The sequence below is a fragment of the Microcebus murinus genome, chromosome 12 (genome assembly GCF_040939455.1).
Source record: "Microcebus murinus isolate Inina chromosome 12, M.murinus_Inina_mat1.0, whole genome shotgun sequence".
In the NCBI taxonomy this organism is placed as follows: Eukaryota; Metazoa; Chordata; class Mammalia; order Primates; family Cheirogaleidae; genus Microcebus; species Microcebus murinus.
In genome coordinates, this window is record NC_134115.1 from 42407054 (window position 1) to 42420570 (window position 13517).

A 13517-nucleotide genomic window follows, 5' to 3' on the forward strand; every position below is an offset into this window, starting at 1 on the left:
GTCTCCCAGAGTGCCAGGATTACAGGCGTGAGCCACCACACCTGGCCCTGTATAATGATTTTTGGTAGAAATATGTTATTTATGTTAACATGTAATGTGTTTATTTTCATTTTAAAATAAGTTAGTAAATATTTCTACACTTTCTCAGTGTTCATTTCTATTAATAATCCATGTATAGGCCGGGCACGGTGGCTCACGCCTGTAATCCTAGCACTCTGGGAGGCCGAGGTGGATGGATTGCTTGAGTCAGTCGTTCAGAACCAGCCTAAGCAAGAGCAAGACCCTGTCTCTACTCTAAATACAAAGAAATTAATTGGCCAACTAATATATATAGAAAAAATTAGCCAGGCATGGTGGTGCATGCCTGTAGTCCCAGCTACTTGGGGAGGCTGAGGCAGCAGGATTGCTTGAGCCCAGGAGTTTGAGGTTGCTGTGAGCTAGGCTGACGCCATGGCACTCACTCTAGCCTGGGCAACAAAGTGAGACTGTCCGAAAAAAAGAAAAATCCATGTATATAAAAGCTCTTTGGAGTCCTTAGTAGGTTTTCTTTTTCATTTTCTTTCTTTTTTTTTTTTGAGTTAGAGTCTCACTCTGTTGCCCAGGCTAGAGTGCTGTGGCTTCATCCTAGCTCACAGCAACCTCAAACTCCTGGGCTCAATTGATCCTCCTGCCTCAGCTTTCCAAGTAGCTGGGACTACAGGCATGTGCCACCATGCCCACCTAATTTTTTCTATATATTTTTAGTTGGCCAATTAATTTCTTTCTGTTTTTAGTAGAGACGGGATCTCACGCTTGCTCAGGCTGGTCCCAAACTCCTGACCTTGAGCGATCCTCCTGCCTTGGCCTCCCAGAGTGCTAGGATTACAGGCCTGAGCCACTGCGCCCAGCCCCTTAGTAGTTTTAAGAGCATAAAGGGGTCTTGAGTTATAAAAGTTTGAGAACTGTCGCACTAGACAAAAGTCAAATGCCTTTCCCCTGGGTGAGTTTTGTTCTGGCAAATACCAGTTTACATTAGTCCATGGTTTCTGTCAAAGGCGGGTGCCCTGCCCTCTGGCTGCCCCATTGCTTGAGCTTATGGTGTGTCCAGACATTGGCAAGAGGGGTGTTCTCAAGGCCCAGGACACTGGTGTCATTAACCACAGGAGCCGCAGCCTTCACAAAGGGCTTTAGGATCTAAGACTGGGCCATATAGAATTTCCTTCCTGTGTCTCTTTCTCAGCATTTTCTGGGGAATCACTGAACAAAACCTAACAAGGCCTACATTTCCCCCTGACTTCATCAGATTCCTGTAGGAGCTTTCAAGCTCCTTCTCATCCTAAGATACCAGTAGTACTCAAATCAGCAGGGACTTCTGAGCCAAACTCAGCTCCACATCCATGAGTCACAGCCACTGTCTCAAAAATCTACGGTCTCCAACTCTAGGGGCTATGGTGTCCACGCAGGTGTAAAATGAAGACATTATCAGCTCTCCTAGAAACCCCCTCATGCCGCCTCCCCGGTTCATATTATCTTACTTAGGGTTGGTAATGTTTGCATTCTGTTATGCAGCTGTAATTCTTCCAGACGTTTAATTGTGCTTCAGTATTTAAGCAGATCAAATCAGTGCTCAGAGCTATACCTTTCTCATTCTGGAGTTTATTATTTTGATTAATTTCTTTTTTTTTTTTTTTTTTTTTGAGACAGAGTCTCGCTTTGTTGTCCAGGCTAGAGTGAGTGCCATGGCGTCAGCCTAGCTCACAGCAACCTCAAACTCCTGGGCTTGAGTGATCCTTCTGCCTCAGCCTCCCGAGTAGCTGGGACCACAGGCATGCGCCACCATGCCCGGCTAATTTTTTATATATAGATCAGTTGGCCAATTAATTTCCTTCTATTTTATAGTAGAGACGGGGTCTCGCTCTTGCTCAGGCTGGTTTTGAACTCCTGACCTTGAGCAATCCGCCCGCCTCGGCCTCCCAAGAGCTAGGATTACAGGCGTGAGCCACAGCGCCCGGCCGATTAATTTCTTGATTGGCTGCATTTCATCATTAAGTAGTTTTTCCCAGAAGGCTCATGGCTCATGGCTGCTCTATGCCTTGAGATAGTTCATATTTTGAGAAGATCTGTCATCTTTATATTCAATGATTACTTTTCTGGGTCTGATAGTGTGGGGTTACTCTTCTCCTTAAAATTGATTGAACATTGATTGATTGGTTGATGCCTGCTGACATGAAATGCTATTGTGAAGGAGTCTCTAAGGAGAAGGGAGTGAGGAAAATAAGAGAAGACAAAGGAAGAAGGGTAAGCATAGCTATGGTCTTGGGTGGAATCTAGCTTCAGTATGGTCCCATGGAGAGCTTAGAGCAAAAATAGCATTGGAGTTGGTCCAGGCTTGAAGCAAGGGGTGGGCTTTTTATCCCTCACAGTGGTCAGTCCCTGGCTGCTGACAACTCAGACAAGCTGTTCTGCCAAGGCAATTCCCTGGATAGGAGGGGAGCAATGAGCTCTAGCAGTCAATACTCACAGCACTCACAATTATTAGACAATCAGAAGATGTGTACATACAGATGTGTGAGACCAGCACTATATCTAGATGCTAATAGTGATGGTTAAATGAGTCATAGGAAAGAAATTTCAGTGAATCTTCAGATGACCATATCTTAGACAGATTTTGTCACATCCAAGAATCAATGAATGCACAATATACAAAAAGACCAAAAGGAAATGTGGAGGAAAGGAAGGAAAGGAAAACTTCTCAGATCCATATTCAGTCCTTCAGCAGGAGGAACTATTCATAATACAATGTTTTGTGACAAGATATAGGATCCATTTTGCTAAAAGGACAAGATAATTTTCTTTCATCTCTTGTGACATTTATACACAAACTTTATTTGATAAAATCTGTAAGTGGACAATTGATAAAGGCAGGGTACATGGGTGACTGGAAGGAAATAGATGATGTAGAAATGAAAACGCTTCGCCAGATTGACCATTCTCATTGGGATTTATAAATTGAACCATAAAATATTTTGCAATTATGGAACAAAGAAGATGGCTGTCCTCTCCTCAACAAAATTATGAGTGTCGAAGTTTTCAAAAGGATTGTGTTTTACAGATTCAAGGAAAAGAATGAGAAGTAATGATAAGCTATAACTTTTAAATACATAATTGAAATCTGGAAGCAGTTTTTACACAATGGGATATGTACTAGATTCACTCAAGACAGGGTATGAACAGTTAGTGGCAAGCAAAGGGCATCGCCCATTTTCGGCATATATACTTTCAAAACAGGAAAACGTGGGACAGAAATTTGAGTTTCCTATGTTTAAATTCTTGTAAGTTCTAATAAAGTTGTTTGTCACTATCCCTTTATTCTTACTCCTGTAAATCATTCATAAAATTACTTAAAATATAAACAAAATTAAAGGTGTCCACTGGCTGAGGTAAATGATAATAATTATTTTTCTCAGTATACTGAGGGCTAACCCAGTATTTTTCAGAATGGCAAAAGATTAGAAACTTCTCAAAGGCCCGTCAATAGAGCACTGGGAAAGAAAGAAAAAGAAAGAGGAAAGGAAAAGGAAAGGGAAAAGAAAAGAAAGAAAGGAAGGAAAGAAGAAGGAAGGAAAGAAAGAAAACACAAGCAAGCAAGCAATAGTCTTGGAATATTACATTGATATAAAAATGATAAGGAAAAACATATATGTACTGTTATAGAATAATTTCTAAAATATAAAGTGAAAAAAAGTAAGGTATAGAACAGGATATAAAGCATGTAATCATTTGTGTTGCAGAAAAGGAGAAAAAGTATGAATTTGCTTAAATATGCATAAACTATTTCTGATAACATTGATTTTATTTATTTTTTCTGTAGAGGGTATCAGCTAGACACAGGCATGACAAGGAAATGTTTCAGCAAAAATCTCTTTTTTACCAAATTGACATCAGACTGAAAGGATAACTCAGAAAAGACATGCTCAGGGTATGGTCATATGTCAGTCAAGGAAGCTATACTGTGCTCAGACGAACTGCCCCCAAATCTCAGTGGCTTGTGACAACCAAGTTTATTTCTCATTTACATTCCAGGGCCATTAAGGGTCTACCAGGGGCTTTGCTCCGCTCACTCTGGGCCCCATGCTGACAGGGCAGCCATAGTCTTGAGTGATGCCGGTTGCCATGGACACTCTGGAGAGTCTTAGACCTGTAATTTAAAAAAATATTTTTATGTTTTGAATATATCTAAATTGAATATATATATCAAATCTATATTCTGTATATCTATCCTATCTATTATAGGAAAACAGACTGTTGCATGGCAAGAGTGATGCCATCTTGAAGCAATCTATGTAACCTAAAACATTTGAATCCCTTAATATTTTGAAATTAAAAAAGAAAGAAAAAATGCATAGAGCATACACGGGCCTTTTGCTACATGGGCATCACAGTCCCTTTAAAATGCCTGACAGAGTAAATCTGTTTCTTTCTAGTTTCCTTTTAAGGAAGTAAGTATTTCATTCTCAGCAGAAAGGTTAGTTTTTAAGGAAAAACCAAGGCCAGAAAGCCAAACCTGATGTTAATTACAGGGGCCATTTGGGGGTGATGATTGGAAAATCAATGTGTATAAATAAATCCTACCTTTTGATAAACCTGAATGACATGTTTCTAAAAGAAAATTTAAAAAAAATTTAACAGAAACAATTTGTACAAATTAAACTGAAAATATAATCAATTGTAGACAGAAAGAAAAAAAACCCAAATAAAACAGGGCTCCTCTTCTGGCCAATAAATAATGAAATGGTGACATTTGTTGAAAATGTAAAATTATTACATATAATTAAATGAGTATGTAATCTTTTAACTAGAAATATTTAAAAAATCTATACTTGGAAGAAACACTTCAGCAGTAAATATTGACATCAGATGTAATTAAACCTATTTAAGTTCTTCAGATAAATATACTTTTAACATAAAACTTAACATCTTGGCCAGTCACGGTGGCTCATGCCTGTAATCCTAGCACTCTGGGAGGCCGAGGCGGCGGGATGGCTCAAGGTCAGGAGTTTGAAACCAGCCTGAGCAAGAGTGAGACCCCGTCTCTACTAAAAATAGAAAGAAATAAATTGGCCAACTAAAAATACATAGAAAAAATTAGCTGGGCATGGTGGTGCATGCCTGTAGTCCCAGCTACTCGGGAGGCTGAGGCAAGAGGATTGCTTGAGCCCAGGAGTTTGAAGTTGCTGTGAGCTAGGCTGATGCCACAGCACTCTAGCCCAGGCAACAGAGTGAGACTCTGTCTCCAAAAAAAAAAGAAAGAGAAAACTTAATCTTGTGTTAAAGAAATGACAAGTCATGTGCAATGTACTAGTACTAAAACAGCATTTCTCAATTTTCTACAGAGTATCTTATTAACAAAAATCTTGCCTTCTTATACATCAAAAAATTTCATTATAAAACATTTAACTGTTAAGAAGATCATTACTTCTTTCAGGAAGATGATTTAAACGTTAACAGAACATTCATTACAGTGGTATGATATAAATCACTTTAAGAAAAACATAGGTTATTGAGTTTTAAACTGAAATAGACTTTGTAGTTTTAGATCTCAAAATAAATAAAAATTAAATGACAAGATAACGGTATGGATTTATATTTATGTAATAAACTGGAAGAACTCTATTTATAAAGGGTGACTCTGGTCACTAAAAACAATTTAAGGAGATGCAAAGACTGTGCCAAACAGAATCTAACAAAAGACTTTTTGAACTATGGATCAGATTTTTAGGATCAGCCTCCCTGGGCAAGTACAGGCTGGGCTTGTTAACTTCTATTTGTAGAGGCCAGTTCTGCAACTGGACCACAAGACACAATGATATTTATCTGCTGAATGACTGAATTAATGAAATCCTTGGACTTTTTCTAATTTGGGATAACTCTGGCATTGCTTCAGATACTAACTGGCCAATTTAAAAAAATGTCTAACTACTGTAAATAACTGCCAACCACTTCGTCATCAGATCAAAAGTGGTACACAGCAGTGTTATCCACTGTAAAGAGGACCACACGTGTGAAAGTATTTTATAAATAAATACTACATAAATATAAGGTGGTATCATTCCAACAATTATTTTAGTTGAAAAATGACTAAAAAAATTTTATATGTTCATTTCCTAATTTCATACCTGGGAAAAGTCAGGGATACTGGTCAAATACTATAGGACCAATTTTCTTAACTTTTCCTCCCATGAACCCCGTGAGGTATAAAGGAGGAGGACACTGCGGGATGGACGCCTTTGCACTCTGCACTGTGGCCCCGGCCATGTGGACGAATCTGAGCAGGCCAGGCCTGGCCCTAGGAGGGAAGAGTCTCACTCCTGACTACAAAGGGTTCGCAGCTCTGCAAAGCCATGTTGTCCAGGCAGAGTGTAGGTTTTCTGACACCAGCCCTCCTTACCTAGCCAGGCCCTATCTCCCTTGCAGCACCTAAGTGCAAATACCCTGGCCTCTCAGGCACTGCAACTTTAATCCTAGCAATTATTGCTAAGGGAGGACAAGGAGCTCCAACCACTGCAATATGGACCTTGATTGTTTTTAGGAGCAAGCCGCCTGTAACTGAAGGATGACTAAGGGAGACGACAGGCCTTGGTTTGCAAGCTTTAACGACACAAGATAAAGAAAGCTATCTACAAAAACTGAGGGGTAGAAATACTTGGAAATTTGAAAGTTGTAGAATAAAACCACCACCAAGAAACTTTTTTGGGGGTGGAGGGGCGGTGGGAACAGGATCTCACTCTATAGCCCAGGTTGGAGTGTGCCGTGGTGTCATCATAGCTCGCTGTAACCTCAAACTCCTGAGCTCAGCTCAAGTGATCTTCCTGCCTCACCTTCCCAAGTAGCTGGGACTACAGGCACATGCCACCATGCCTGGCTAATTTTTCTATTTTCTGTAGAGACAGGGTCTCATTATTGCCCAGGCTGGCCTCAAGCCATGCTTCAGTCTTGGCCTCCCAAAGTGCTGGGATCGTAGGCATGAGATACCACGCCCAGCCAACCACCTAGAATTTTTTAAACAAGAAACCTGCATCTCCAATCTCAATTCAAATACATGAAACGAACATAATTAGGAAATAAGAGAAAAGGACTCACACCTGTACCAGTCCTTCACCGAGTTTTCTAAGGGGGCACAAGTATAGTGGCTTAAAGGGCCTCCTCTGGTCACAGACCTGGCTCTGCCTGACACTTTTCTGCTGTAGGATCTTGAACATGTACCTTAACCTCTCTGAACCTCATCTTCGTTCTTCTATGAAATGGGGAATATCTACTCCACTAGACTATGGAGATGTAGTGAGTGTGTATATATATATATATAAATACAGACATATCCATTTTGTATTTATAAATATGTATGTATTTAGGGTTAGGGTTACATACAAAGAGAGACATATTTATAATTGTAAAATGGGTATATCTGTATATCTACAGACATCTATATTAGCACATAGTAAACATTCAAATAACGGTAGCTGATATTTTTATCAACAGTCTTAAGATGACCCAAAAAGGAGCACAAAGGAAACAATTAAATAAACTAAAGGATTTTAATGATGTGCAAGGTTTTATTCAAAGAGCCCATTACAGAACAAAGTGCATGGACACAAAGCTGCCTTTCTGAACTTAGCTGCACACCCCTCTGCTTGGGGCTCAGAGGGGAAAATACTGGTTGACACTAAGCAGCCACAGAAGGTGAACAGCCACATAAATGGTACCCGGCTCCATCTTTTACCACCCAAGTTTCAGAGGCAGATTTCATTTTAGCCTAGTCCCTGTGGAAGGAGCTAGGGGACAAGGGAGCCTGGGACAGGCCATAGGGTGACCCTGAAAGGAAGGAATGATTTAGCCTGGGGGTCAACACACTCTTTTTGGATTGAATGCACTGTCTCTCTCGCTGGTCATGAACCCAGCCCCAAAATTAGCAAGGCCCTTTAGACCACTCTGTTCTGCTCAGTCTGGAATGGGGTGTCTTAGTAAAGGGGCTGGGGATGAGAAGAGAATAATGTGGACTGAAACATGTTGACTTGTCTGGTTTCTAGTTAATGCTAATGGATATCATAAATCCTACCATATCTACTATTTGATATCCTAACAGTAAACAGATGAGACTTTTTAACATGACTCACCTAAATTTTAGGTGATTAATCTGGAGAAATTAAGAAGACTAAAAAGTGACATTTGGCTTACAGTTTAAATAACGGCCATGGTGTGACACTGGGCAGGGTGCTAACAGACCATGGGAGTGCAGAGAAACAGGAGGGGCACTGACCACAGCAGACCTGAGAAGACTCCAGCTGCTGTTTCCTGAGACACAGCTGACACACAAGAGGGGCAGCAGCAGGCAAACCTGCAGGAAACCTCAGACAGACTCATCCACGGTCAGGCTTAATTTCAAAGAATTTCCCCCAGGGAGGCCTGAAACTGCAGGGGCTCTTGGGTTTCTGGGGTTTGTTCCTGGCTAAAGGTACCTTTCCCTACTTGCTTATGGTTCAAAGTGGTATCCTTTCTTTTTCCTCTGGAAGCAACCAATATTTCTAGGCTTTTGCAACATGTATACTAGATCAAGTAAATGAAGTCGAAATTACCTCCAAGGACCTTTAGCGTTTTCCAAGGCTCAAAAAGACAGCCTAGCTGGGCGCGGTGGCTCATGCCTGTAATTCTAGCTCTCTGGGAGGCCGAGGCGGGCAGATTGTTTGAGCTCAGTTCAAAACCAACCTGAGCAAGAGCGAGACCTCGTCTCTACTATAAATAGAAAGAAATTAATTGGCCAACTAATATATATAGAAAAAATTAGCCGGGCATGGTGGCACATGCCTGTAGTCCCAGCTACTTGGGAGGCTGAGGCAGAAGGATTGCTTGAGCCCAGGAGTTTGAGGTTGTTGTGAGCCAGGCTGATGCCACGGCACTCACTCTAGCCTGGGCAACAAAGCGAGACTCTGTCTCAAAAAAAAAAAAGACAGCCTAACTAGATACATGAAGCATTTTATGCATAGCCTGATATTATTATTTTTTTCTTTCTTATGCCCTGGATATGCTAAGATGACACTATTATTTTTTGAAAATACACCAGGGGTTTTATCTCCCACAATATACTTTTGAAGAAAGTTCTCCTGCCCTCAAGATAACATACTGAAACAGAGAACAATTTCAAGATTTGGACTTTAAGAAACTTAGTGCTCCTTAATGACAATTAAGTGAGAAAAGAGGAAATGTCCCTCTCCTTTGTGTCTATGGGGCATTGTCTTCCTTGGTGATTGCTAGGGGCACCAGTCCCTTGCTTACACCAGAACCGGAGTTTTGCTAAACCACAGTGAACATGCCATGAGGATAAATTTGTGACCAAAAAGAATGTAATTAAAGAATAACAAAAAGCTCCAAAATGCTAGACAACTTTTAGTGTTATGAAAAAACTCTGTAATTTCTATTTTAATGGTTTTAACGTATAAAGTTAGATATGTAAAAAAACCAGAAAAACATGAGCTGAAGGCAGAATGAAAAATATCTGCGCGGTGGCTTCACACCACAGAAAAAACATTTCTCCTTATGCTCTATGTGTTCACTCTAAAACAACTAGCATCACTTGACACTTACCTCCTCTTTTCTGAGTTTTGAAGTTAATTTACTAAAACGATAGTGGAACTTCAGCTTCGAGTCTGGAGCAATAGTGTGGCTTCATGGGACAGGCTGGGAGAGGCGGGGAGGCCATTATCAGTTGCCCTTCGCCACTCCCCTGGCTGATCCTGGAAAGTGCTGCCGCAGGCAGTGCTTCTTGGGAAGCAGATTCGATCTGGGGTGGTTGCATGGCTAATACTGTATGTTGAAGTAACTAGAGTGGAATAGTGCTGTGGAGATCAGAAAACAAGAGACTCTTACAAACACAGCATATGAAAATTTACAATCACAATATACCTTTTATGCACAGTGGAGAAAATCAGGTATAATCAATCCAGATCGAAGGGGTTTTTTCCAGTACTTAGGAGCAAAAGGTAAGTTAAGAGGGAAAGGGTACCACTGTGCTCAGTGGTTTAAGACTCTGTAAAACTTACCATCTTGACAGAATCATACAATTAAAGATGTCATCAAACCTTCAAAAGCCTAAGCCTAGTTTATATTGACTGTTAGTCATGGTTGGAATCAGCCATTTTTGGAGACCGATAACAGAAGGTAGAATAGCTACCTAAGGAGGATTCCAGCAAAAAGCAGGCTGGACTTCAGCACACCTGGTTTCAAGGTGAGTCTTACTCAGAAAACTACTCACAGGTGCTTGTGCCAAAGCAATAACTTGCCAGAAGCTAAGCTTCCCCAGACCAATGATTAACTTTATTTTTCACACTGTAAAGCTGATAAACAGAAAGATTGCCTGTGGCAAGAGGGAGAAAAGCCTACATTTGGTGAGCCTTTGAAATATCATCCTATGCTTGGTATAAAATTTTGAAGGTAGTAAGACTCATTTAAGGCATAGGAGTCCTTTGGTTCCAACCTTTTCACAGTTTTTATCAGCCATGATCATTCTCATGTTGAAATTCTATATAAACACTCATACATAGAGGAAAAAAGTCCAACACATTTAAGGCTGAAAATGGAACTTAATATGCTTGTTTCAGGCATAGGTCCAGGCATCCTGTAGTTCACTAGTATTTTTAAATTAGTGAAGGAAAAAGATATATAGAAGGGAGAGATGAAGCGGAAGCAATAATCTGCCTAAGAAGTAATTTGTGCAGAAAAGGCTAAATGCAACTATTAATAATCAAAGATAATTGAAATCATTTGTTTGTTTTTGATACAGGGTCTTGCTCTATTGCCCCAGCTAGAGTACAGTGGTGTCATCATAGTTCACTGCAACCTCAAACTCCTGGGCTAAAGCAATCCTCCTGCCTCAGCCTCCCCAGTAGCTGGGACTACAGGCAAACACCACTATGCCCAGCTAATTTTTCTATTTTTGGTAGACACAGGGTCTCCCTCTTGCTCAGGCTGGTCGCAAACTCCTGACCTCAAGCGATGCTCCCACCTCGACCTCCCAGAGTGCTAGGATTACAGGCATGAGCCACCACATCCAACCTCAGGCATCATTTTTAAGGGAGAGAAAATAGTCACACTGAGTGCCTTAACTGAAAGTAAAAAAAATATGACCACAAGTTCAGCCTTCAAACCCAATAATTTTCCACAGTCTTTTAATTCATTTGTAAGACAGAAAGAAAAAGAAAATCTGATATAATTAAATCTATGGGGCCTGTCTTGTATGGTTGGGCACTGAGGCTCTATTTAGCTAAAGATAAAGACAACATCTTCAAAAGTAAAGTATTCCAGTGATTTACGGGAAGAGAAGCGACAAGGCCCAGGTCAGGATCTGGAGGAGTCAGCCCCAATAAGGAAGGTGTCTGCAGGGGGAACACAGAAAGGAAATGACTCCAGAGAAATTAAAGAAGTCGTAAAAACTATTTTCAAAGAGTGAAATGAATAATTTTAGGAAAGGAGAAGTAGACAAGCACAGGCATAACGTGCAGTGCCTGGAGGCTGCACCCACAGACACAGGATGGGGAGCAGAGAGCAGCCCCTGGTCTTAACACCTGTAAGAAGTCTGACTCTGCAACTCACAGAGTCACATATCCTGAAGTTCAGAAGGAGCCTGAGAGAGCAGTTCAACAAGTCAGAAGCATTTTTAAAAAACAAGAAAGGTCATGAAACAAGTTTTCCAGTCTCAAAGACTGAATCCATAACATTAGAAACTTCTAATTAAGTCTTCTACCGATATCTTCTAAGTCACTTTGAACTAGAAGACATTTGATAAAGGAGCATAGAACTGTAAGAAAAGAAAATCTGTGAGAGAATAAGCTGTTAAGAAATCACTATCTGTAAAGACTCTAGCCCAGTTGCTATACTCAATTAAGTCTTAATAGTTTTTAACCATAAGGAAAAAGATAATGTTAAGACACATAGGACTGGCCGGGCGCAGTGGCTCACGCCTGTAATCCTAGCACTCTGGGAGGCCGAGGCAGGAGGATTGCTCCAGGTCAGGAGTTCAAAACCAGCCTGAGCAAGAGCAAGACCCCATCTCTACTAAAAATAGAAAGAAATTAATTGGCCAACTAATATATAGAGAGAAAATATTAGCTGGGCATGGCGGCGCATGCCTGTAATCCTAGCACTCTGGGAGGCTGAGGCAGGTGGATCGCTCAAGGTCAGAAGTTCGAAACAAGCCTGAGCAAGAGTGAGACCCCGTCTCTACTAAAAATAGAAAGAAATTAATTGGCTAAATAATAGTTAGCCGAGCATGGTGGCGCATGCCTGTAGTCCCAGCTACTCGGGAGGCTGAGGCAGAAGGATTGCTTGAGCCCAGGAGTTTGAGGGTGCTGTGAGCTAGGCTGACGCCATGGCACTCTAGCCTGGGCAATAGAGTGAGAGTCTGTCTAAAAAAAAAAAAAAAAAAAAAAAAAAAAAGACACATAGGACTCAGAAAAGAGAACACTAGAATGCAAATATTGCTAAAATTCACTGAATAATAAACAATCTAATATAACAAGCTTTATTCCCCATAACAATTCAAACCTATGTGGTCTATGGAATAGGGAAATTATAAATAGTTTGGTTTGGGGGAGTAAGGAGGAAAGAAGAATCTTTGCTTAGGCTGTCATATAAGTGATCAAACATTTCATATGACTAAAGAGATCAAACGTAAGGTTAGTATTAAGGAAACAGAAACCTTACAATGCAACTTTAGAAAATAAATGTCAGAAGAAAATAAAGAAACAATTTTGATGCTAGACATGAGTAAATAATGTGCAAATTAGGAGGATGATGTAAGTTTATTTTTATAGATTTTTACTCTAGGACCCACTTAGACTCTTATCTCTTGATTTCTATCTTTGAATTTAGTTTATACAAGACTCGTCTTCTGAAAACAAGGAAGCAAAATCCATGCCAGCCTGGGAAATTTGTTCTATATAGAATAAATATATTTAACTACTCTCTACCAACCCAACTTCTCTTTTTCCTCTCCCCCCAAACCAAGCCTGTTTTCTTTGCCATTCTGAATCACTGCATGTCTATCAGCGGCAGTTCTCTCACTGCTAACATGCGCACTTCGCCATGTCATTCCTCCAGATGCCATTTTACTCTATAAAAAGGGGCATTTTTGTCTTAAACTATTTCATAAATATAGTATAATGAAGGGAAAAAAGAACTCATTTACATAAACAGTAGTACTCAGTCTTTAAACTATGCTAAAATACCCATAGTAATGGCCAAAAGATCAAAAAAGGGAGTGAGGATAACAACCTCTACCCTCTCTTCTGGTAGGAAAAAACATGAAAAATGGCTAATGTAGGGTGACTATAATAATGGTTTATAATGATCAATAAAGTAATAATTCACAGATTATTTAAATGAAAGTAGGACTATAGGGTGAGCCACCATTTTTAAAAGCAAATACTTTCAAAATTAAAAAGTAGGGTTATAAATGTAAGATATATAAATAAAAATAATAAAAATTAAGA

General features: G+C 40.1%; 1 pseudogene; it reads right to left on the minus strand.

Moving 5' to 3' along the window:
• Positions 1-3847: 3847 nt before the first annotated feature.
• Positions 3848-13517, minus strand: part of LOC105874109 (MAP/microtubule affinity-regulating kinase 3-like) — a 38906-nt pseudogene continuing 29236 nt past the window's right edge.